Here is a 26867-nt window from a genome sequence, read left to right on the forward strand (position 1 = left end):
AACACTTTCTCAGCAGAGATTGTCTTTCAACAATTGAAGATTTTATTCCATGCTTAAAACCTTGTGTTACAGTGACATCATGTGGTAGTATGAGGTTATGCAGGCAAGGCTTGTTAGCAGGATGGCTTGTTTCATAAATGAGGTCAACTCTTCAGTAACCTGATACACTTTCTCTAACAGTTATTTTATGTAAAATATCATACTCTTTTATACTAAAGCAATATTTTAGCACTGTATAATAGAGTTGAATTGAATGGGAATTTTCAGGATTTTAAAAGATATGTTTTTGAAATAAGTATTCAAAGTAACTTCTATTTTTTCCTTTTTTAAAAAAGTTTTTATTTAAATTCCAGTTAGTTAACATACAATGTAGTATTAGTTTCAGGTGTACAATTTAGAGATTCAGCATTTCCATACAACACCTGGTGCTCATCACAGCAAGTGCACTTCTTAATCCCCATCACCTATTTCACCCATCCCCCACCCACCTCCCCTCTGGTTGGTTGTTCTCTGTAGTTAAGACTCTGTTTCTTGGTTTGCAACCCCCTCTTTTTTTCCCCTTTGCTCATTTGTTTTGTTTCTAAAATTCCACATATGAGTGAAAGGCTGTCCTAACAAAAACAAACTCCCCAGTGGATGTCATTTTTTGAGAAGGTCTGAAGTTTAAGGTTATTTAAGTTTTGAAACCTAGTCACATCTTACCTTGTAGGTTCCTGCATTTTTAAAGAACTGTGAATTTTTATTTGCTCATCAGAAGCAGTGATGATAATCTTAAATATTGAGCCATGTAGAACATGAACATCTCTCCCCATCTTCGAGTGAGTTAACTGAGTTAACATTAACTGAGTATGAGCTAACATAAAACCTGTCTGATCAAAACCATTCTTAATGTTGTTGTACCAGGCATATCCTTAGCTTTGTGTCCTAAGGCTATGAGTTAAGCACATTGTTCTTATAGAACCTTCTCTTGATGGCATAGTGCTAGTTACATAATTGCAGTGTTTTCTTCATATATTTTTATTTTGATTTAAATTATATCTAGTTGTTTATAGATCATTGAAGACCAAACTTATCAAAACATCAAATGTTTTAGGTATGGTTCCTAAAAGAGCCTGAGGTGGGATTCTGTTTTGGGGATTTAGTGAGGGAGTGTTCTCCAGAGGAAAGCATTGGGGGACTCAGGACAGAAGAGGAGAATCCAGATCAGCAAGGATGAGGTCTTAGCTGAAGACTAGACTGATGCCAGAGGAAAGCTCTAGAGCAATGCCGTCCAAAAGAAATATATTAAATACGTTGCATGCCACATAATTTTAAACTGTCTAGTAGCCACATTTAAAAGGTAAAAAGAAACAGATGGCTTAACACATTCTGTTTAAACCAGTGCATCCAAAATATTGTTATTTTAGCATATACCAATATTAAACATTGATGAGATTTCTTACATTCTTTTTTCATATCAAATGTTCGAAATCCAACATGTAAACAGCATATCTCATTTCAGCTCTTCTGTGGCCACTACTCACACCACGTGTTCAACAGCACAGCTCTAGAGCATCAGTTGCACAAAAGTTGGCCCTACCTTGTGCCAAAGGAGTCAACTTTTATACCTCCACTTCAGTCAGTTATTGCCCTTAGAGAATTGGAAAGAGTAGCCTGGAAGGTGCAGCGGCTCCTATTTGGCTGGGAGTCATTCTCAGGAGAAGGTGTCATCTGTGAGCTTTGCCATCTTGGGGATGGGTGTGCCTGCCATGAAGAGGAACTAGGCATCCAACAAAATATTCACCATAGTCCCTAGCGCTGCTCACATACATTTGCTTCCCATGTTAAGTTCTTTTGATGCAGGCTCTGATTCTCCAGAATTCTAGTTGTTTCCATTTTCTGGGATAACTTTAAGAGGAGAGTAGAGGGACCAATGACAGCCCCAGCTGCAGAGTTGGTCCCAGCGCTGTAACTTAAACCCAGAACGGTCAAGCCAGCTTTAGCAAACATTCATGGATGACCCAATGAGATCAGCTTTCTTGAATGGGCGTGATTGAGGCAGGAATTACATTTCTTCTTTACAAGAGCACCTAAGGTCTCAGTCACTAAATAGAATCGATATGCAGTACAATTCTGGGATAACAGAAACACAGGGCTCTAAGAGGCAGTAGGAATGAAGAGGTTTTGAATACGGTGAATGGAATAGAATTGCGCTCCAAACAAGCCTCAGGAATAGGATGCCCAGAGTTGCAAATGTCTCAACTTTGCAGTAAGGCAAGTAGGTATGTTACATTTTTGGCCATCCAGCCTTGTGTAAGTAAGCAGTGTGGAGTCATGTCCTTTTAGATACCTGAATTTTTGAAATCTTTGCAGAGGCTGATGGAAGACTTGAGATTGAATTAACCAGCCTGTGAGGCCTGAAGGAACTTTAGTCATTTCAGGAAGCCATTCTCCAGCCTGCTGTGGCTGAAAGAACTTCAGATCTTTCCAGTTAGTAAGTATATTTTTTAGCTGAGACTGAGCAGAAAACAAAATTGGGGAGGAATTAATTTCTTTGAACTTTTAACTTACAGGTGCAAGAAATTTTTATTTTGGATTTTTATTCTTTTGGATTGGAAGTCTTTGAACTTGGAAACTTTTGAGTATTTGGATTTGATTTCTTCTGGGAATTTTATTAATGAGAGACTATATTCCACATGTGGAACATTTCTATATTGGTATTTTATTACTAGAGTATCTTTATGCAACTTATATTTGGAATATTTTACTGATGCCATTTAATCTCCTTGAAGGTCTTATGATATGCTCTGTTGAATTACTTGACACAATTTGTATAGGAAATGTAACAGAGAGTTAATTTTCAATCTTGGTGGCAGATTCATCTCAGAATTAATATCTTTTGCCTAATCTGCCTAGATCCTTATGAGACATAATCAATGCTAACATCTTTGGACTGTGAGGGTTTTTATAACATGTCTGAAAATACTTTGATATTCCTCTCATGAGAGTTGGGGGTTTATGTTCCCTCCTCTTAAATCTGGACCTTTTTAGTTACTGGGGTGTAAAGAGTAGAATGCAACAGAAGTAAAGTGCCTGAATTCTGGGTCTAGGTCAGAAAAAGCCATATAGCTTCCACCTGCCTCTCTCAGGACACTTGTTTTGGAGCCTTGAGCGACTATGTAAGAAGTCCATCCAAACAGAGGTCTCCAAGATGTGAAGAAGCCTGACCACACGGATTGGCAGTGTAGGATGCTCCAGCCAGTGGCACCATCTGAGGTCCTGACATCTGTTGGCTTCAGCCACCTGGTATCACTTACCAGACATGTATGCAAAGATGCCTCCCGATGATTCTCCACCTTTCCAGTTACCCCCAGCTGTCAAGTTGCTCTAGTCAAGGCCCCAGAGAAACTGGAGCAGAGACAGGACACTCACACTGCATCATTCTGTAAGCATAGAAAAATTGTTGGTGTATACCACTGAGTTTTGAGAGATTAGCTGTGCAGCAATTATAACCAGTGCATCGAATCAGATCTCTAACAGTGGAGCAGCACTGGCACTGGGGATACAATCTAATTAAAACTGAAGCAGAACACCCTGATTGACATTTGGTTTCTTTTCCTTGAGAAGAATAGTCAAAACCCAGTTGACCATGGGGTTGGCCCAGTGGGCAAAGGGAATGAAAAGTGGAGCAAAGTTGGGCAGACCTATCCTTCTCCACTTCTGGAGTCAGGAGGAGAGACACCATCAGCACTCTCAGTTCTTCTGCCTTTTCATTCACTCCCTCAGAGGTGGGAAGGAGTGATGTTCTTGTTGGAAATTTGAGAAGAAACGGGCTCTGTTTTGTTCAGCTCAGATCTTCGGCTTTCCTCTTTGGGAGCCAGCCTGACCACAGGCGGCACACAGTGTCTGCTCCTTTGACCGTGTCATAGAGGGGACAGCTCTTGTAAGGAAAGCATGTGGTATTCTAGCTTCTTCTGTGACTAGGACTAAGGCCTGCAAGTCACATAACTTATTTCACCCCCTACTGTGTGCTATCTCCTACCACTTACTTTTATGAATAAAAAGATGATGTTTTGTTCCCCAAAGGCCTTATTCCTAGCATAATTTTTATTCAGTACACAGGTAGGGATGAGGCATGCCACTTAACGGGCTCTCTTAAAATGCTAAGACAATTCCTCTGTGTTTGCATCATATACTCAGTCATATTATTTATGCCGTCACATCAGCTGACACAGGACAGAGTAGACCTTTAATGTTTTCACTAACTTACAGCAAATTAAAAAAAAATATATACGACGTATGACATCTTGTCCTAATCCTTAGAAATGGAGTCCAGATGTATGCTTGGAAACCAGTCTGTCTTTTTTATTATATTTATTATATTACTACCATACTAAGAGCTTCTTTCAAAAGAACTGAACTTTGTATAATTTCTGAGCCCTTAGAATTACCCTTACTTTAACTATTTCTGAGTATAATTGACCATCTGAAGAGGTGATAAGACATTTAAGAAGTGACTAAAAAGATGCTTTAAGTGTTTTCATCTGGGAATCCTGTTCTATCAAAGTGAAATTTCAAAGGGCTGTCGGAAGATTAACTTTTTTCTCAGAAAAGAATCTTACACAATGTGATATGCTTCTTTTCTAATCCAAACCATACTGGGATTACACAAAGGAATGACAAAGTCCCTGGTCATACAATTACTATGGAACGGTGATGGTATGGCTCCAGAAGGAGCAATAGCTCAATATCTTCTTTGATCTTAAGAAAAATGCAATCTTGAAACTTTTACTTCTGTAGGCAGAAATTTACTTCTGAAAGTCTTTTTCTGAGTTTTTGGTTTTAGATTCCAGTCCTACGATTATTAGCCCTTAAATTAGCTGCTTATTTTTTCTATTTAGCCCCGTAAAATCTATACCATTACAAGGTTTTCAGTTTTTTTTTTTTAAATCAGTTACTGTTATATTGGATTCTTCCTTAAAGTTAAACCTTAAATAATTTCTGTCAGCTTTACTGCAGAATAATTGATGCATTGAAAATAACTGAACATATTTAATGTACACAATTTGATGAGTTTGGACATATGCAAATGCCCATGATACCCTCACCATGATCAGAGTAATAAACTATCCTTACCTCCCAGTTTCCTTGTGTCTTTCTCCCCCTGCCCCCCTCAATTTGTTGGCTGCTTGGTTGGTTGGTAAGGACACTTAACAGGAGATCTGACCTCTTAACAAATTTTGGAGTACACAATACTGTATTGCCAACTATAGTCACTATGTTGTACAACCGATCTTTAGAGCTCATTCATCTTGCATAACTGCAACTATGTCCATTGAACAGCAACTCCCCACTTCTTCCAGCCCCCACCCCCTGGAAACTGCCATTCTATTCTTTGCTTCTCTGAGTTTGACTATTTTAGACACCTCATTTAAGTAGGATCATGCAGTACTTGTTCTTCCATCACTGGCTTATGTCACTTAGCATAATGTCCTCCAGATTCATCCTGGTTGTTTTGAACATTTTATTTAAATTTTATCTACTACATTCTAAAAATTCTTAGATTATGTTGTCTTTCATAAGCTATGCTAGCTTCCCCCCCCAAATCAGTATCAATTCTGCAGTGTCTTTTATTGTTATCAGTCAAGTGCCAGCAGTCTTCAAATTGGGTAATTTGAGGAGTTTAAAGGGAATATTGCAAAGGTTTTGGCAAGGTATAATGTCCTCAAGAAGAGATAATGTGAGATTCTGGAATGAGCCACAGCGGAGTGGCATTCCCACTCATAGCTCAGATGGAGGAGGGGGAGGGCTTACACAGAAACTAAAGAAAAATAACTTAGTGGAGAAGACTTCGTGAAAGGAGCTGTGGTCATTGGTGGAAGGTCACATAGCCAACATGTGGTGACTCCAGCAGTGGAAACTGGTGACATAAATGGTGTCTGACTTCCCAGCTTCCACTCATGCTTGTCATTGAATGACCCCAGCAGCAAGCCAGAGAGCAAGTGAGTTTGATGTAGTCCATAAATTTCAGGTTCCTGGGGCACAGAGCAGGTAGAATGGAGACAAGGAAGGGAGAGGGGGAAATATCTAGCACAGTTATCAAAGATCCCAGTAGAAAAATTCATTTTTCAACTTCCCAGATTTTCATTTTATTCAGTCTTTTACTCAGTGAACATTTATTGAATACCTAACACTGAGATACAGGCAGTGAATCAGGAAAAAAAGACAGTATATATGTTCAGGGATTCTGTGGTTTAGTGAGGGAGTTAGAATACAAAAAGCAAAATTATACAAGGAAATAAACCTTTTTTTAAAAAGTAAGCCTTTTTAAAAAAGGTTTTATTCATTTATTTGAGAGAGAGAGAGCGCGAGAGAGCGGCAGAGGGAGAGGGAGAAGCAGACTCCCCACTGAGTAGGGAGCCCAATACAGGGCTCGATTCCAGGACCCCAGGATCATGACCTGAGCTGAAGGCAGCCGTTTAACCGACTGAGCCACCCAGGCGCCCCCAAAATAAGCCTTTTTATAAAAGTAGGTACGACGTGCTCAGCAGTACTTTGGAAGAGTGGTTGGGATATCAGGAAAGGCTTTCTGGAGGATATGCCTCTGATGGACCTGGGAGGTAAAAGTGAGACTTATCCATATGAAGCATGTGGAGAAGTATATTCCAGATGGTTGAAGAACATATGCAGGTACTCAGAAACCTTAAGTAGTGTGGAGTTTTTCAGGAACATTGTGACAGAGACAATTCTCCTCTTCCTTACTAATAGAATTCCTTTGTTGTTGTTGTGGGGCACTTTGTGCTGGAAACACATGCATACACATACACGTGTACATGCACAGCTGAGTGGGTCCTTGATGTAGGCCAAGACAGTTAACAGGAGCTAGGCTCTGAAAAATCAATGAGATAAGTCATGCATTCAACAGTAACAGGAAATACAGACTTAATCACAAGAGAACTCTAGGTGTTGGAACTGTCAAATACACAATACAAGAAAAATGTGTATAAAGTATTTAAAGTCATAAAGGGTGCATTTAAAATTGTAGTTATACAGTGAGGGATTTGAGCAGATAAGTTTGAAAAAGAACATTTAGTTAGAACTCTAAAAAATGAAAATTAAATAACTGTTGAAATAAAAACTCAGTGAACAGGTTGAATAGCAGATTAGACACAGTTGAAAAAAGAATTGGTGAACTCAGAACTCAGAACCATGTACACATAATCCTAAGAAGGTAAAAAATCCTGAAGAGAGTAAAGGAGGTATGAAGCATGGAGTAATGGCTAATTAGAGTGCTAGAAGAAGAGAGAAGAGAGAATTATTAAACCATTACAGCAGTATTTACAAAAGAATTAAGAAGAGTAATCCATCATCCAAGGAGCAGAATATATTTTTTTTTATCATGGAAAAATACACTTATCATTAATTTCACCATTTTAACCATTTTCAAGTGTACAATTCAGTGACGATGGATATACTCACAATGTTGTATTAATGTATTAAAAGATTTTAGTAAGGCTCTGAAAAGGTCATTCTAAGCTTTGTATAAGATTTACAAAGAATAATGTAATAGTTGTTTACAGTCATTTAAAATTCTCAACAAAGTGAACAAAATTAATGTTAAATGTATTCAAGTTTACTCTCACAAAATACATTTTAATAAAGAGAATTAATTACAGTAAAAGATGTGCAAGCATCTTTAAAATCATTATTTATCCTAGTATATTGAGTTGAGAATTGAAATTGAGATTTCAAGTTGTCATTATTATACTCGTCTATAATTTTAAGAATAAACCAAAATTAAAATGGTGGTACTTATATAAGCACTGATTTTGGGAGATTGACATCTTTCTGAATCTTCTTATACTTTGCTAATTAAAATCTGTATGCAATTTAAACTATCAGGCTAATTTTTTACAACTGATAATCACATTGATAGCATTACAAATCCATTCTTTATTGGGCTTCTACAGTGGTTTATAATCTGAGAAGAAAGACTTTAAAGAATGAAGTTGTTGATTTTCCATTGTCCGATAGGGCCATGGGCCCAATTTCCTGCTTCAAGGACTATTCTTAAACCAGCAAAGATGGGTTTTATTATCACAGGGACCTTAATTGTTCCCCTGATGACAGCTTTTTACAGAGGTTATTCAGCTAGAGAATTCACTTTTGGTCTTGCCAAACTCATTGCTCCCTTTTCCAGAAAGGAAGAGCAGCTAGTGAATACCACTTAAGATAGTCTTCCTATACCTAAACATATACAATCATGGCATTATTCTTTGTCTCTTGTCCAGAGTCAAGAAACTGAATATCTTACTGGTCTTATATTCTCTTTCATTACTGCTGACACTCCTTTGGACACTGTAAATTATTTGGCAGGTAGCTACTAAATAAAAGTATGAATGAAAGAACTTAGCTGACAGAAAGCAAAAACATAAGAGTTCAAAGAAGGGAGGTTTGGTGTTTTTATTAAATGCAACGTAAATATGTTTAAACAGTTTATTTTTCCTGCCTAAAAATGTCATATTATTTGTACTCTTAGGGTCAAGGAATAGAACTATGTATATTAACATTCATTTCTGGCTTAATTTAATTTATATTCATTGTATTAATATGCGATGAACATGAGAGAGAGCATGTTATCATTCTCAAGTAGCTTTCAAGCATAAGAGGGAGACGTGCATAAAGATGCACATCTTTGTGCATCTTTATGCACAAAGGTTATAATGTTATAATGAATATTATATTATAATACCATAACATGCAATAGAGGTGATTAAAAAGGCATAATTTTAATTGAGATAAAGAGAGATTACATAAAATTTAAAGATGGACTTGATAAGTATGTTTTTCATACACACAGAAGTGGATGTAAGGTGTGTTAGGGTGAGGAGAGAATTAATCAAAGGCAAAGGTGTACAAAGTTTGATGTGTGTTAATATCACACAGAGAATAACACACATGAGACAAACTAGGTTAGAAATGAAGATGAGTCAAGGATAAGTTCACTGAGAAAAGAATATGTGTTCCATTTGGGATATTAAGTAATTAAGTGTCCTTAGAGCATAAGTAATTGGAAGAATATGGTGGGAGCTGTCACTAAAATCAACTTTATGTGAGATGTCGAGGAGCTTGGGCTTTACTTGACAAGTAATGGAGAATCACTGAAGGTTTTTAAACAAGAGAACAACCTGGTAAGGCCTACATTATAACTAGATTACTGTGGAGCAGTATGTAAATGAATTTGTTGGGTTTCGTACCATAGTGAGTTCAATACCCACTAAGGGGAAAAAATGAAATTGGGCTCTTATCTCACAGCTTAAAAAAAATTCCAGGTAGATTACAGGCATTCATCAAAAAGCCAAACCAAAAAAACAAAAACAAAACAAAACAAAACAAAAAAACAAGCTAAAAACATTTAGTAGATAGATAACATATCTGCACCCCAAGGTAGGATTTCTTAAACAAGACATTTGAAATCTCCAATCAAGGGGCACCTGGATGACTCAGTCAGTTAAGTGTCTGATTCTTGATTTCAGCTCAGGTCATGATCTTAAGATCATGGGATCACCCTGCATTGGGCTCCATGCTGAGCTGTGCAGGGAGTCTGCTTGAGATTCTTTCCCTCTTCCCTTCCCCCTGCTCACGCTCTTTCTCTCTCAAATAGATAAGTCTTTAAAAAATTAAAAAAATAGAAAAATAAAATCTCCAATCAAAAAGAAAATATTGATAAATGCATTCGTATAAAAACCTACCAGATTTTCAATAATTAAAAATTTGACAGCACCCTGTATTAGTCAACTCAGTAGTGACTTACACAAGCATTTAGTTTTCACAGTTCTTAAAGGCTGGAAAGTGCATAAATAAAGGTGCAGGCTGATTCATTTCCCCAGTGAGGACCCTCATTCTGGCTTGCATGTTGCTGCCTTCTTGCCATGTCCTTACAGGTTGGAGAGAGGAAGCAAGTTCCTGGTGTCTTTCTTATAAGGGCACTAATCCCCATCATAAGGGTCCCACCTTCATGATATCATCTGAATCCAATTACCTCCTTTTCCAAATGTTATTACACTGGGGGTTAGGGCTTCCACATGTGATTTTTTTGAGGGATGAATTTAGTCCATAGCACATCCTATTTCCCCCCTCACTCTGCCCCTCTGCTTGCTCCTAGAATTATCTCCAGATAACCTAACTCTCCCCAAACTTTTGTCTCAGACTCTTTTCAATAGAAACCCAGACTAAGGAGTTGGCATCAGAATGCAGACTCTGAGGATGGGATCGAGGAACTCACTGGCCAATAGGTAAGAAGACTGTGGCTAGTGGTCAGTGAAGCCTGTGAGTCAGAAAGAGGCAAGGTCTGTTCCAGGAACTGGCAGGAGTTGTGGCTACAGTGGCATGAAACGTGGCTGAGATCAAGAACTGAGGCTGAAGGTGAGATTATGCTGGTCCCCATAGAATATGTTGAACAGTTTGGTCTTTCTCCTCCTAAAGCAAATGGGAAAGCATTGACGTATTTTAAGCTGTGGAGCAATGATGTTATATTTTCATTGAACATATTAGCATGAGGAACAGATTAGAAAGGGGTAAATGGTGATAAAAGCAAGTGTCAGACGAGGCTATTGCATTAGTCCAGGTGAGAACAGGTGAGAATATGGACTAGGTTGAAAGCAAAGACCATGATAACTTGCTTGGAATTTTCAAAAGAACATTTCTGCATTTAATGGAAGATTTGGCCAGTTGAGTATAGTGGTTCCTCTGAATACTCCTTTGAACGACTGTCTGATTATTTTACCCAGAGGAGTAATTCTGGGATCTAATCTCCAGTTGCAGCAGCTGTCTAGGGAAAGCCCTTACCTTGACAGGAACAGAAGCTCAAGAAAAATAACTCATACTTCTGAAGCTTAGAACTGGCAGAATGCTACTGCTTCCCATATTCCACTGGACAAAGTAAGTTGCATGGTGAAGACCAAGGCAGGAAATTGGAGAAGTGTACTCTGCCTCTATGAGGACAGCACAGTGTTGGCGATGAGTACTCCTACTTTAGAAAAGGGAAGAATTGTGGCTAATAGTTCAACCAGTTGCAAAAATCAAACTAAATCATATTCTGCCCAACAAAACCTGGAAGCCTTTTGGTAATTCCTTTCCCCTCAATATTTCCCCTACTACTTAGAATTAATTCCTTTCTGTGTACCTTGCTTTTAAAGTGATGGCCAATAATTATTTCATAAGGAAGTCTATGTAATTCTGTAAGGTTTTTCTCAAGTGAAAAGTTTACATTTGGAAAACCAAATATATTTTGATTCATAAGAGCCAGGCTTTGTAGAAAGCAGAAAGGATTTTCTGTGATTTTAAAAAGCCCAGTTTTAAAAATTAAGAGCCAAGCCCAGAGTACTGAACATAGTTTTACACTACCAAAGGAAAAATATCTGATATTGTACAATACTTACTGTTTTACCATGAATGAAAGAAAAGTTTAGTCAGTAGGTTAGAAGGGATGGTTCTGAAGGGACCTAATTGGCATCAGTGCTGGTAGGTTAAGAAACCGGGGTAGGAAATTGATAGATTTGGGGGATTCACAGGTTGGGGATTTTTGTGCCTGGCCTTCCAGATTGCAAGAAGGAAAAGATAGTATCTGTTTAAATTATAAATCACTGAGGGATGGTGTTTTGGCAAATGGGCCTGAAGTTAGTCTTACAGAATTTGATATACCCCAAGGTGGTGTAGTCAAAGTAGCCAAGAGTCCCCAAGCCTTGTAAAGGGAAGAAGTCTTTAGAAGACACCTTGAGTCAGAATGTGTGACAAGTCAGGATGGGACTACTGATACCTGGACAGGAGCCACTTCTAAGCACCTAAAGTCATCAGAGATGTAGTAAGTCAGGGCACAAGATAGTAATGATTAAAGATGGCTCAGGGGTTAGGTGTTCACCTCTCCATCCAGATAAATGCAAGTCACATGCCCTTTCTGACCACCTCTTTACCTCTTGCTCCCTGGGAGCTAAACTTATATAAAAAAGTAAAGGAGAAGGAGGCGTGGAGAAATCTTGAATACATTTTTTTTTAATGCTTGTGTCATATGGGGCGAGCTTATAAAACAGGGGTGATGGGAGCACTTTCTTTGCAGAACGACTGGTGTTGTCAGAGGAATGTGGGCTTTGGGGCTCTGTAGCCATGTGGCCGTGAATAAAATTGGGTATCTACCAACAGAATAAATTTTCAATTGGAAAGTGGCTGTTACCTTGAACTGGGAAAAATCAGAACCTCTGCCTTCAGTGGAAATAGGGGTCAAAATTGAGGTCACCCAGAAGTTGAACTGAAATCATAAAAAAGTGGAAAATTTACATTTCTGCACAAACAGGTTTTTAGTCTGAAATATAAACACACATATCATTTTGAAATAGGAGTTTCCAAGATGTTTAGTTCTTAAATGTCTGGTCAGAGTCTCTTAAGATACAGGCCTGTTCTGTTTTATAATGTTGTAGAATTATTGTTTTACCATGTAGTTGTTTTGATTTGCAAGGTTAGAGATTAATGGAGCAAAATACAATCAAACGTAATGAGCAGAATCAAATTATTTCCCCATGGTTTCAGCCAACGATCCAAGAGTTCTTGACTGCAAATTTGAACACATTGACTTGACTATCAGTCACAGCTCACCAGGGCCTTGTACACAATCTAATACCATTCAGCAGAATGAAGATTTGTTCACTCAAATAGATTTATTTTGCTATTTTTTGTTGCCAGCACAAGGTGAAATGCAAACTTTGAAATACGCCTGAAAAGCTGGTCAGGATCAGCAGCCAGACCAGATAATTAGGACAAAACTATAATACTCAGCACCATATTCTTAGAATTTGTAGAGTACAAATTATATGCAGCTGTGAATAACTCCTAATATTTAAGCAATGGGTAAAAATTTTACTTTTTGACCTGAACTGTTTGGTTTGGCTCTCTCTATATGCATTATGGCCAACTTTCCATTTTGCTTTGTACTTTACAGGCATGGGTAAAATCTGGATGGCTAAGAAACTTGAGCAATTTTGTTCTTAATTTGGTAAAATAAAGCAAAACTATTTAGCAAGTCATTTATTATTTGTTGAGATATACTGTCTCTTAAAAATGGTTTAAATAAAGTATTAATTTTATGTATATTTGGAAATTCAGATTTAGAAATAATTTGTCTAGTCCAAGGAAAGAAGGAATGTTAACAGTGGAGTATAGCCAGATTTTTCTTGGTCATTCTAAACAGACTAATTAAAAGAATAGGTTTCATATTTTCTTTGGGAGAACTAGCTGGTACACATTCCCAGAGAGCCGATAGTTTAACAGAAAAATTTCTGAAAGAAAGAATACAAAAGAGATGCAAAATACATAAGAAAAATTTAAGAGAGAGACCAAACTGGTATGAGTCTGGAAAAGGGAGTTAAAGATTTTTGGTAAGTGGAAAAAGGGCAATTGAATGTTGACAGGGTTCTGATTCCTGGGACATGGACCATGAAAGGTGGATTCTAAAACAAAAATTACAAAGTGAAGGAAAGGACTAAATCAATACCAGCATACACTCAAAAACTATGTCATTAGCTATAAGAACTTCTTCCAGAGTAATACAGGTTTTTTTGTTTGTTTGTTTTTGGAAGTGATCTCTTCACAACTAGAAAGAAACATCAAGGCAAAGGAATCAAATTGAGTTTCTCTCTTAAATTTTGAACCTGGTCATTGCCTTCAGTGTTGGAGGATGTCTACAGCTGTAAATAATTTACACTCCAAAAGTTATAAGAATGAGACTGAGTGAAACACTAGTAATACTGGAGAGGAGCCAGGGAGAAAGGGAAGGTTAATTTGATATGTCCTATAGTATCCAAGAAGTTAGTTCACTTCATATGTGGTAAAGAGCAGATAAAATGTACCCAAAATAAGTTTTCAAAATTAATCTTCTGTATTCCAATTTTTTCCATACTGTTTTTATATAAATGTATCTATTGGAACTTGTAAAAAATTAAGTGACTAGAAACTTTTGCTACATACATCCTAATATAAATTTAATAATAAATTCATATAAAAGTATGATTACTTTTCAGCAGCTTTGCTTGAAATAATTTTATTTCTTAAAATTGGATATAATTGTCACTAATAAAACTATATTTTTCTAGTGTATAAAAATGTTAAGCATATTATATATTGGCTATCATTAAGGGTGAAGATTTTGAGAGATGTAAAAACTTTTTCTCACTTTAAAGATAGTTGTCAGAAATACAAACATCTTTGTTGTTGACTGGTATTAAGATAATTTGAGTGGAAAACTAAGATGGCATGACTGATTTTCACATTAGCACCGAGTTTTGACTAAGTATTATCTTCTCCAAACACCCATTCCCTTCTTTGAACAATAAAAACAGTAATAATACCACAGTTATTCTAGTCAAATACCATATCTATCAATTCAGGCATGAATTTTGCCCATGACTGGAATTTTGCTTGTGTTTAAGAGAAAAAACATGTTTGCAAAAATGAGCACCTTGTCTTTAAGTGGTACTTATTATTTGTTAAATGGCCAAATAGAAGTGATCATAACATTATTAGTTTGAAAATCTGATAAAGGGACCATAAAAATACAATACAATTTAAAATTAGGCAGGTGATTTGCTGGCATCCTCCAAAAGGCAACATTGAAGTTATTTTTACTGATGCTTACATTGTGCCATTTTTTAAATGTAATTCCTTTGAATGGGAAGTTCTTGCCATTATTCCTAGGCTCTGTCATTCAACAAAGTTAAGATAAATACATATATTTATCTTACATATACATATAAACTGTATTTATAAAGTATATAGTTTTATATATCCCTTTTATGTGGTTATATTTATAATTTATATATATTATACAAATGTATATATACTTGTATAAAATGCAGAATGAATTCTCACTGATACTTTCATTAACAGCTAGAACTAGGAGTTTTTACTAACTTCTTCTGTCTTCCATCCATGTCTCTTTTCTCCTGTGTTGCAAACCCTAGTTCTTTTTTTTTTTTTTAAAGATTTTATTTATTTATTCATGAAGGAGAGAGAGAGAGGCAGAGGGAGAGGAAGGCTCCCAAGGAGCAGGGAGCCCGATGCGGGACTTGATCCCAGGACCCTGGGATCATGACCTGAGCCGAAGGCAGACGCTTAACCATCTGAGCCACCCAGGCGCCCGCAAACCCTAGTTCTTGAAGACCCCAGGAATTATAACAGGAGCAGATCACAGCTCACATACTTTCTCACTTCTTTTATCCACAATATACACACAACAGTCTCAGAATAACAATACCAACACCTCCACCAAGAAGATGATTGCTGAAAATAGTTTAAATTTGTTTGCAGGGTTTTGTTTTTTTTTTTTTTTGGTCAAATTATCATGATTTAAATAACTTGAGATATTTAATCACTGCATGGTTATGCCACTAACTGGATATATGTGTAAGTTCATTTGTTTCTTTATTTTGAAGTTTAGAGATTGATTGCTTTTCAATTTAATTCTGCATGATCCCAAAGTTGAATATACTAAGCAAGATACACTGAAAGAAATTTCACTTCTGGCTTATTCTCTCCACCCAATAACCCCAATTGTTGTCACTTAATTTTATAGTTCATCCATTTACTTTTAATATGTCATATATGAAATATATGTATGTGATATATTAAACATATGTGTATCTTCATGTCTTTCCTAGGTACATCGTAGCATATTGTATTTTTAAGTGTATTGACGCACAATGTTACGTTAGTTTCGGGTCTTCAAGTCTGTATGTTATGCTGTGCTCATGGCATGTATAGCTACCGTCTGTCACCACAAGCTATTATAGTACCACTGATGATAATCTCTATGCTATACCTTTCATCCTTTTGTTCTTTTTAATACTATATTCTAGACATCACTTTATGGTCATATAACAGAAATCTCTTCATTCATTTTTATAACTGGACAGTATTTTGTTGTGTTAATACGCTCCTGCTTATTCATTCAAATATTGACAAATATTTGTGCTATTTCCAATCTATGCTTTCTCAGTTCTTCTTGCAATTAATGGTATTGTGTATCAGTCCTTTTGTATGTTCACCAGTTTATCTTTGGTATGTATTTCTACAAGGGGTATTGCTATTGCATGAAATAGTAAAAGGTATATTTAATTTTGCTAAATAGTGCCAATTTTTAATGTTATATGAACTTCTTTTGTATTTTTCTTTAGAATTAGATCTAGATATGACCCTTACATTGCATTTGGTTGATACCTATTTTAAATCTCTTAATCTATAAATCCCTGTTCTTTTTTCTTTGAAATTTATTTACTGATGTAAACACATGTAGAATTTCATTTTCTTCCCTGCATTTCTTATAAACTAAAGCTATATTTTGAGGTTTGATTTGATTTTGGCAATGTGTCCAAAACTTCTATTCAAGAAATGTTGGATACTTCCATTAGAAGATATAATAACTGGATGGCTCTCTCTGTGTGATGTGATGTGGGTAGCCATTGATGACTATATCCTGGATTCCTTCTTAATTAGTGATACACAGAATAATGATATTCTAATTCTATTGTAATATAGCTGATTATTTCTTTTCCCCCATCCTTTTTGTGTTCTCATTCTGGAACAATGATTAGATGTATTTTTCTATCTCCACATGATCCTTCATATTCTATAATCTCTATTTCATATTCTCCAAATCTTTTATTTCTGGAGTGTGTTCTAGATTTTCCTTTTGCTTCTATTTTTAAGTTCACTAATAGTCACTTCAGCTTGGTCTAATTGCTGGTTAATCACCTTAGCTTGGTTATCTACTGGTTAGCCACTTCCAGTGAATTTTAAAATTTTTAATCATTCAATTTTTATATTGAGAATGTTGCTTTGTTTATTTAAGAACTACTTGGACAACTTTCATAACCTGGAATTTGTTTATACTTTTAGAACGATGACACACATTGAACTTACTTTGTTTTTGGTCTGTGCAATTCTAATACTTGAAGTCTTTCTAGTTTTTAATGTACTCTATTTTTTCTTCCTGGTTTCACTTATCATGTCACATGTACTCATATATTTGCTGTGCTGTGTTGTGTGTATGTGTGTGTATGTGTGTATATATGTTTATGTGAAGATCACTTATAGGGGGACTTCATCTGGGAGAATTTTTGAGGTCTTGGGAGTACTTTCAATTCAGAACCATTTTAAAATAAATTTGCTGAGAATTTTAAGATTAATCAGGTCATGGAAGTTGATCTGCAGACTCATAGAGGTCCAGCTTATATTTCCATATTTTCAGGAATATTTTACCTTTAACATTTGAGACAAGCTCAAGACAGGCAGATATTAATTGATCATTTACATTCCACATAGCAAGCTAACTCATCATTTACTTTTATGCTGAGGTGAAAATTATTTGGAGTTCTAGTTCAATGTGAGGATCTATGCTGTTGGTTCTAGGCTTTCCCTTCTCCTGTGCCCTAAGATGTCCTCAAAATGGAGGTGCAAGGTTCCTGAATTTAGGAAAATACTCTTACAATGAAGGTTGACTTTAGTACTCTTCCTCCTTGATTTCTTAATTTCACTTTATATTTGGCATACTATTTCTTAATAATCTTTACAGTTCAGCAAAACATCATTTCTGTTTTATACCAGCTATTTAAAATCTTATCATTAGTATAGAGTTTTAAGGGGTATTTAGATCATTATGCTGCCAGAAAGACAAAAATGTTTCATGATATACAGAATTTTAAAGTTAATAGAAGTGATATACTATCCAAACCAAAAGACTCAATGTGATGTGCCTCAAACAGATTTAAGAGTAACTCTAAGAGTTCCTTGCCTGGACTATAAAAAAACAAACAAAAAATATGAACAGTTTCCTAAATACGTCAAACAGAGTTACACAATTGTTTGATTATCAAGGGGGCAAAATAAAGGTTTAAGGTTAATAAGTATATTGCAATGAATTAAATGGAAATGTTTCTTTGATTTTCTAAAGTAAAATTCTAGTTACTAAGTTACATTTGCTGGCATGTTAGATTTAGTAGATTAGAAACTAGAAATGATAGGGCTTGTATGAGGGTACTAATTAAACCACTGATCCAAAAGTTGAACAAGAGAGGTAGCTCTTTCTGGCAAGGAAGTGAGAGATATAACTCAAGGTGTTTGCATCTACAATCTAATAGTAGAAACACAACTTTATGATAGTTTGATGTACTTGGGGATCTTGAGATAATTGACATTTTTCTCTCCCATTATGCCTGTCTTAGCATATTTCTTTTAATTAATGACAAAAGTTACAGGTTACTGGGTCCAAGGTTATTTGCCAGCAAAGGGATTTTCTTGATCAATATACTAAATCAAACATCATCTAGTTTTATCTAAGTTTTGTCATTTCATTTTCATCAACAATTTACTCTTGATGAGTTCATGCTGAGTATCTACCAATTTTGTATGAATCTGATTGCCAAGAATGCCTTCCTTTATCTCTGAGAATCTTGTATTTATAGTTGAGTAGCTGTAGTCATTTGGTCTGAGATGTGCCATTTTAGTTGGCTATCTCACCAGGTGTGACCAGGTCAGAGATGAACAGAATTTTGGATATTATCAGGCCAAATCCTTTTAAAAAAGTAAGTAAAAAACCAAAAAAGACCAACGCACAGTGATTTGTGAAACTTTCCCCAAAGTCATTCAATTAAGATATGTTTATGTTACCAAAAAAACCCTATCCAAATTCGTGATGTATCACTAATTGAACAAATCATAGTGTTTACTGTAAACCTGGTACTTATCACCAGTGTGCTGGAAACTAAGGCTAAAAGCTGAATAAGGCATGGGAACTGCTCTGAAGGAATTCACAGAGTTGGGGGAGTGTAACTATAAAGAAATAGTTAAGACCCAGGGCGCCTGGGTGGCTCAGTCGTTAAGCGTCTGCCTTCGGCTCAGGTCATGGTCCCAGGATCCTGGGATCAAGCCCCACATTGGGCTCCCTGCTCCACAGGAAGCCTGCTTCTCCCTCTCCCACTCCCCCTGCTTGTGTTCCCTCTCTCGCTGTGTCTCTCTCTGTCAAATAAATAAGTAAAATCTTAAAAAAAAAAAAAAGAAATAGTTAAGACTTTTGGTCAAAATAATTTCTAATAGCTTTCAATGCATCCTTTCCAAATTTATCACTGCAAAGATGAAAAAGGGGAAAACTTAAACACCAGAACAAACAAGAACTGAGAAGACCTTGTGCCAGAATTTTGAAGAATTGTAGACAGTTATAAGGCAAACAGGGTGGGTATGTGAAAAAGTAATCATTAGCATCTGACTTATCCTAAATTTTGATAGAGGTTATTCTGAATAATAGCACAAAGATACTTTATGTGTCCTTTTTTAATGACATATACCAACCATCTAGAGAACTGGACTTTCACTCTCAAGTCTGTTTCCATGAGTTTGACAGATGTTCCTAAATACCTGGCTTTCACCCCCCAGTACCCTGGTAAACAAAGAAGGCAAATGCCAAAAATTTACTCTAGTGGGAAATTTTTGTGCACACACATGTGTTTGCATCTTTATATAGGTGTGTGGGCCAGCAGTGTACCAGAAAATTATGAAAAGTACAGTTCTCTTCCAAAAAGAATTACAAGGAAGTATGATGACAGGAAACCTAGCTGTGCATGCTGGGAATTCTACCATTTTTACGTACTATGTGAGTGGATTGCATAACAATTTAAAAGTATAAAGAATAATAAGTTATTTACGTTTTAAAACTGTATTTTTAAACGTGTATTTTCATAGCACTTTAATAACATCACATAGTGGCACAATAGTACATGAACATATTTTATAAATGAATACGTGTACTTTTATATTATGGGTTTATACTGAATATAATTTGCCGATGATTGCATAATCAAAAATGGAGACTACTAAGCAGAGAAGCAGAAAATCATGCAGTGAGGGAGGGAAAAAGGCAGATGAGTTATATCAGTAATTCTACGGAGTTTATAAGGATTAAAGGGAGTTCTGATTACAGACAGACTTGCTGCCTCTCACAAAGGCTATTATTTTGTTATAAAACAGCTTTATTGAGATATAATTCACATGACTTACAGTTCACCTATTTATATAATTTGGTGGCTTCAGTATATTCACAGAGCTGTGCAACCATCATCACAATCAGTTTTAGAACATTATTGTTGCCCAAGATGAAAGAAACCCAAGAAAGAACCCTGCAGACTTTAGCCGTCACTTCCCGTTTGCCTTCAGCTTTAACAGTACACAAACAATAATCTACTTTCTCTCTTTCTATATTATCCCATCTTGCACATTTCATATAAATGGAATCGTAGAATAGGTTGTCTTTTTCTGGCTTCTTTTACTTAGTATAACGTTTTCAAGATTCCTCAATGTTATAGCATATATCCAGTACTCCGTTCTCTTTTTCACTGCCAAATAATATTCCAATGTATAGATATACCACCATTATCAATCAGTGGGCATTGGGTTTTCCCCCCATGTTTTGGCTATTATGAATAACACTGTTATAAGCCCTTGAGTACAAGTTTTTATGTGGATGTAAGATTTTATTTCAATTACATCTACAGCCAGGAGTGGAATCAATCACTGGGTCACATGGAAACTCTATGTCTAACATTTTGAGGAACTAACAGACTGTTTTCCAAAGCAGCTGCACCATTTTATATTCATACTAGCAATAGGTTAGGATCTATCTCTTCCATGTTCTTCATCAACACTCGTTATTATACATCTTTTTTATTTTAGCCATCCTAATGGATATAAAGTAATATTGCATTGTGGCTTCAATTTGCATTTCATAATGACTAAGATGCTGAACATCTTTTCCTCTGTTTGTTAGCCATCTGTATATCTCTTTTGAAGATATGTATATTCAAGTCCTTTGCATATTTATAAATTGGGTTGTTTATCTTTTTGTTGTTGACTTGTAAGGGTTCTTTATGTATTCTGGATACTAGGCCATTATCACATATGTGATTTGCAAATGTTTTCTCTCTTACTGTCTTTTCATTTTCTTCTTAGTTTTCTTTCATGCATGCAAAAGTTTTAAATCATGATTAAGTTAAATTTATTGATTTTTGTTGTTGTTACTTGTGCTTTTGGTGTCACATTCAAGAAACCACTGCCATTTCACATCAAGAAATCTCATTGGCTCAGTCGGTTAAGTGTCTGACTCTTGATTTTGGCTTAGGTCATGGTCTCAGAGTTGTGAGGTTGAGCCCCGTGTCGGGCTCTGCGCTGGTTTTAGAGCCTACTTAAGATTCTCTCTCTCCCTCTCCCCTTTTCCCTTCCCCCTCTTGTTCCCACTCTCTCTCTAAAATAATAAAAATAAATAAATAAAAATTTAAAAAAGAAACCATTGCCAAGATCCAAGTAATTATTTGTCCCTATGTTTATTTCTAAGGTTTTTTAGTTTTAATTCTCAAATTTAGATCTTTGATCTATTCTAAGGTATTTGTGTGTGTGTGTGTATGGTGTGAGGTAAAGTTTCAGTGGCATGTGGAATCCAGTTATCCCAGCACCACTGGTTGAACAGACTGTTTTTTTCTCCATTTAATTGTCTTAGCAATCTTGTTGAAAATCATTTGGCCATAGATGTATAGGTTTATTTCTGGACTCTCAGTTTAATTCCATTGATCTATAAGTTTATTCTTACACCTTACTGTTTTTATAGGGGTGGCTTTGTAATAAATTTTAAAATTGGGAAGTGTACATCCTCCAATTTGTTGTTCTTTTTCCTGAAAAAGAAATAATCCTGATTATTTGGATGTTTGGGTACCTTGCAATCACATATGAATTTTAAAGTTGGATTTTCCATTTCCACGAGAAAAGGGTGTTGTGATTTTGATAGTCCCTGCATTGAATTCAGTAGAGTTTTGGGAAGTATTGCCATTTAACAATATTAAGTCTTCTAATCTTTGAAGAATAGGATGCCTTTATTTATTTGTATATATGTATTTGTCATATCTCTTAGCAATGTTTTGCAGTTTTCAGTGTACAACACTTGCACTTTCTTGTGTAAACTTATTACTAGGTATTTTATTCTTTGGGGTAGTATTGTAATTGAAATTTATTTAAAAATATCCTTTCATATTGTTTGTTGTTTGTACAGAAATACAACTGATCCTTGTGTTGTTCTTGTAATCTACAATTTTGCAGGATTTGTTTATGGGCTCTAACAGATTTTATATGGAGTCTTTAGGGTTTTCTACCTTTGAGATCATTCCACCTGTGAATAGAGATAGTTTGTATCCAATTTAGATGCCTTTAAATCTTTTTCTTGCCTAATTACTCTGGTTAGGACTTCCAGTAAAATGTCAAATAGAAGTGATGTGAAAGTGGGCATCCTTTCTTTTTGATATATTAGAGAGTTGAAAAAGGTTTCAGTGTTTCATAATTGAGTTTTATATAAGCTGTGGGTTTTTCATATATACCTTTTATCATGTTGAGGACATTCCTTTCTGCTTCTGGTTTACTGAGTATGTCTATCAGCAGGTTGTCAGATTTTGAAAAATGCTTTTTCTTTATCTTTTGACATGATCTATGTTTTTTCCCTTCCTTCTATTATAGTGTTGGGTTACATTGATTTTTATATGTTGAAACACCTTTGCATTCCTGGAATATATCCCACTTCTTCATGGTATATTATCCTATTAATATGCTATTATATTCTATTTTGTATAATTTGGTGGAGGGTTTTTACAACCATATTTATAAAGGGTATTGGTCTGTAGTTTTCTTGTGATGTCTTTGGTTTTGGTAGCAGGATAATGCTGCCCTCATTGAATCAGGAAGTTTACCTCCTATTCTATTTTTGGAAGAGTTTCAGAAGGATTGGTATTAATAATTTATTTATTTATTTATTTAGGATGCAGTAGTTAAGCTATCTTCCGGTGGTGGGTTTTACATTTGAGATTACTCATTTTTCTTTACTTGTTACAGGTCTATGAGATCTTCCGTTCACTCTTGAGTCAGTTTTGGTGGTTTCTACATTTCTAGGAATCTGTCCATTTCATCTAGGTTATCTATTTTTTGGCATACAGTTGTTCATACTATTCTGTTATAATCTCTTTTTTATTTCTCTAACATTGGTAGAAATGTCCCTACTTTCATTTCTATTTTATCAATACAATTCTTGTCTTTCCCCTTCTCATTATTCTACTTGAAGACTTCCAGTTTTGTTAATCTTTTAAGGAAAAAAAACCTTCTGGTTTTGTTGATGCTCTGTGTTGTTTTTTTTTCATTCTCTATATGTTTATCTCTGCTCAAATCTTAGTTTCTTCTTTCTGCTAGTTTTAGGTTTAGTTTTTTTTCAATATAGTTTCTTAAGGAATAAAATTAATTTATTGGTTTGAGCCAGAGGATTACTTTGTTTCAGAGGATTTTCTCCTGGTAAAGTATATGGTTGCTCTAAACCTGTGCTTATCTTGCAGAGTTCAGTAGGTAGTTTCTGACAGTTTTAGCAAGTTTGCAATTTCTGAGCTCCAGAGTTGCCTGTCCCACTGTTTTTGCTGATGTTCTTTGGTTCAGAAACATTTTTCATTCATTTGGAATGAACATAGCTCTTGTCATAGGTCTGTAATAGGTCTTGCCATGGGTCTATGTTAATTTTTCCATCCTCTGTCATGATAAGGTCTAAAAGGACCTGGGCCACTGTTAGAACAATGACATAATGCTAATCACACTAGTTGAGGAAGAAGTGACTAGTATGTTGATGGCTTTGCTATGGGGCATGCCCTACCAAGGGTGAAGGAAAAACTCTACCACATTAGTAAAATTTTAGGCATACAGGATAACACATTCAGGTTAGCATATCTTGCATCTCCCACCATGATAAAGGAAGCATAACTGACCTTTTTGTCATTTGTAGTAATTAGCTAGCAATGTTGTGAATGGTACATAACAAGATTACTTATTTGTTCATGGGGATTGTGGAGAATAGTCTTATTTGTGCTTTTTATATTTTCTGATCTCTTAAGAATAGGTATTTATTATGTTTTAATATTATTTTTCAACAGAAACATTTAAATTCTCGTAAAATTAATAAGAATGAGTAAGTAGACAAAAAATTTGGACATGTAATTTTTCCCTTGCTGAAGTCAAGATTCTTTATCTGTAAAATAAAGATTTGATTATATTAGTTGTTTTCCAAAGTGCTCCTTAGAGTCTGGGGAGTCTGTGGATGACCTCCAAGGGCTATTGTTGGAGGAAATTAGATGGGAAGAGAGTTTCCAAGCGGGCAGTTTTCCAAGTCCTCCTCCAAGAATTAATGGGAAAAGTTCCACTTTGATATACATGACTTCTGTGTAATATATATGTGTTTTTTATTTTTAAGAGAATGTACTCTGTTACTTTAAAAACATTTTGAAAGCTAATGTGAAAAATAATTTCTTAATTTGTTTGACTATACACTGTCAAAATATTGAAATATAATTATCATTTTGTTATTTTTCAAATTACCTAGAACATCATCTGAGCTTGTCCTGAACAGTGATTTGGAGAATAAATGGAAGACAAAAGCATTGGGTTATGTGTATTTTAAAACTTTTAATAATAGCATATATTCCTGAGCCCTTGTAGATTATTCTAATTGAGGTGATAATATGCATTAGTTTCAAGTTTTAAGATCTCAGAGATATTATAAATAGGATACTTATAATTAAGATGATTATCATTGAGGTATTTTTCAAGGTTTCTAGAAATCAACAGATAAAGGAAATTGTAAATTACAAATTGTAAATGCAATTGTAAAGACAATATTATAGTTGTCTTATGTTAATTTCTTTTTTTAAGATTTTATTTATTTATTTGAGAGAGAGAGAGAGTGAGAGAGAGAGCCCAAGAGGGGGTAGGGTCAGAGGGAGAAGCAGACTCCCTGCCGAGCAGGGAGCCAGATGCGGGACTCGATCTTGGGACTCCGGGATCATGACCTGAGCCGAAGGCATTCGCTTAACCAACTGAGCCACCTAGGCACCCGTCTTATGTTAATTTCTATCATTTAACTAGAGATGTAAATGTTCACTAGTTTGAACCAATAAGAATGCAGTTTTTTTCCTCCAAATTTTTATTTAAATTCTAATTTATTAACATATAGTATAATATTGGTTTCAGGAGTAGAATTTAGTGATTCATCACTTACATATAATACCCAGTGCTCATCATAACAAGTGAAGAATGCAATTTCTATCTGAAGAAAAATAAATGTCCTATTGTTATACTATACATTATTATCATTGAATTTTTTGGGAAATATGTTTAATAACATAGGCCTAATTTTAACATACTTTTATTTTCATATATCTAGGATTTAGGTGAAATTATACTTTTTTCTTTGGATCATTACCAAAAAAGTTTCCATTTTTATTGATTTGGGACATTTTTAAATTCATGAAAAACTCAACATACACATCTTTATGACCTTATTGTGTAGGAAAATCCAAAATATGATTGCCTTTCAAAAATATATTTTTTAAAAAATATGAGCCTCGATTCCTTTTCTTTCTTCTTTCCCATAGTTTTTTGAAGTCAGAAGACATTATGCCTGGGTAATGGAAGATATATAATGAAAACATTAGGGCCTTTATTTAATTAGCTAATGTTAATATATATTTTATTTTTATCTAAATTAAATGGGCGATTTGTATGTCTTTTGCTTTTGCAAAATTTCAACTCTCTTTCAATAGTTGGACATAAAAGAGATTTGAATTCATCAATTTCAGTTAACCAGAATTGAACAAAATCCTGAGGGACATTTACTCCTTTTAAGTGTTTAGAATAAAAAGAATATCATTCATTTTTTTGTATTGTATAATTCAATCTATATTATTATTATTATTATTATTATTATTATTACACCTGCCATTTATTTAGTGCTTACAATATGCCAGACTCAGAATTTTATTTTGCAAATTCAAAATAATCCTTATAACAACATTTTGACCAGTTTTTGCAGATGAAGTGATGCTTAGGGGAGGTTGGTGAAGTGGGTACATCTGTTAACCCAGCAGACCTGGCCCTGAAAGGACCCTGGATGAGAGAGTTGTGAAGGAGATAAAGCCTGTTTTTGGAAAGGGTTTCCGACTGTGGTATGTGAAGGAGAGCAGGTGAGCAAACTCTAGATATCCACAATCTTTAAAAAATGTATTTCACTTTTCAGTGGATTCTTTAGTATGTTTCACTAGCAGTGGGGTCTCTTTCCTTTATTATTCAGTGGCTTTTTGTAGTCTTGAATTTTCCTGATACTTTGTTCTACTCTCCTTGCCTGGGTGCGCATGCTAGGAACCCTCCTCAGGGAGATTATCTACTTGATTTAATAGCATTTCTTCAACTAAGTGGATGGACCTAGAAGGAGTGATGCTCAGTTAATTAATTCAGTCAGAGAAGGACAAATAACATATGATTTAACTCATAGGTGGAATTTAAGAAACCAAAAAAACAAACAAAAGGAAAAAAAAATGAGAGAAACAAACAAAAACAGACCCTTAACTATAGAGAACAAACAGATGGTTGCCAGAGGGCAGGGGGGTGGGAGATGGGGGGAAATAGATAAAGGGGATTGAAAGTACACTTACCGTGATGATCCCTGAGAAATGTATACAATTGTTGAATCCTTATATTGTATACCTGAAACTGATATAACACTGTATATTAATTATACTTAATAAAAAAATTTCTAGGGCATTTCTTCAGGCATTTTTCTGTCTTTAAGCAGCTGTTGTGTGTGGGAGAAGGAGAAACTAGGTCCCAGTGCTCTGTGGTCAGGCAGGTAGCCCAGTGATGATCTTGGTGATAAATACATCAGTTTGGGTTTATGCTGCTCTTGGATTCTCCCCAGACACTCTGGCAAGATTGACTTTTACCTTGTGGCA

The 26867-nt window shown here is 35.4% G+C and overlaps 1 protein-coding gene across 2 annotated transcripts in view; it reads left to right on the forward strand.

Annotated features, from left to right (window-relative positions):
* Positions 1–26867, forward strand: part of CCDC102B (coiled-coil domain containing 102B) — a 188548-nt gene that overhangs the window by 15612 nt on the left and 146069 nt on the right. The window contains exon 1 of one of the 2 annotated variants that reach the window (XM_027575762.2): positions 10268–10404. The exons of the other annotated variant lie outside the window; for it this stretch is intronic. The gene's annotated coding sequence lies outside the window, so the exon portion shown is untranslated. Of the gene's footprint in view, positions 1–10267; positions 10405–26867 lie in introns of those variants that run through there. 2 annotated transcript variants of the gene reach the window in all.

The sequence above is a fragment of the Zalophus californianus genome, chromosome 14 (assembly GCF_009762305.2).
Source record: "Zalophus californianus isolate mZalCal1 chromosome 14, mZalCal1.pri.v2, whole genome shotgun sequence".
In the NCBI taxonomy this organism is placed as follows: Eukaryota; Metazoa; Chordata; class Mammalia; order Carnivora; family Otariidae; genus Zalophus; species Zalophus californianus.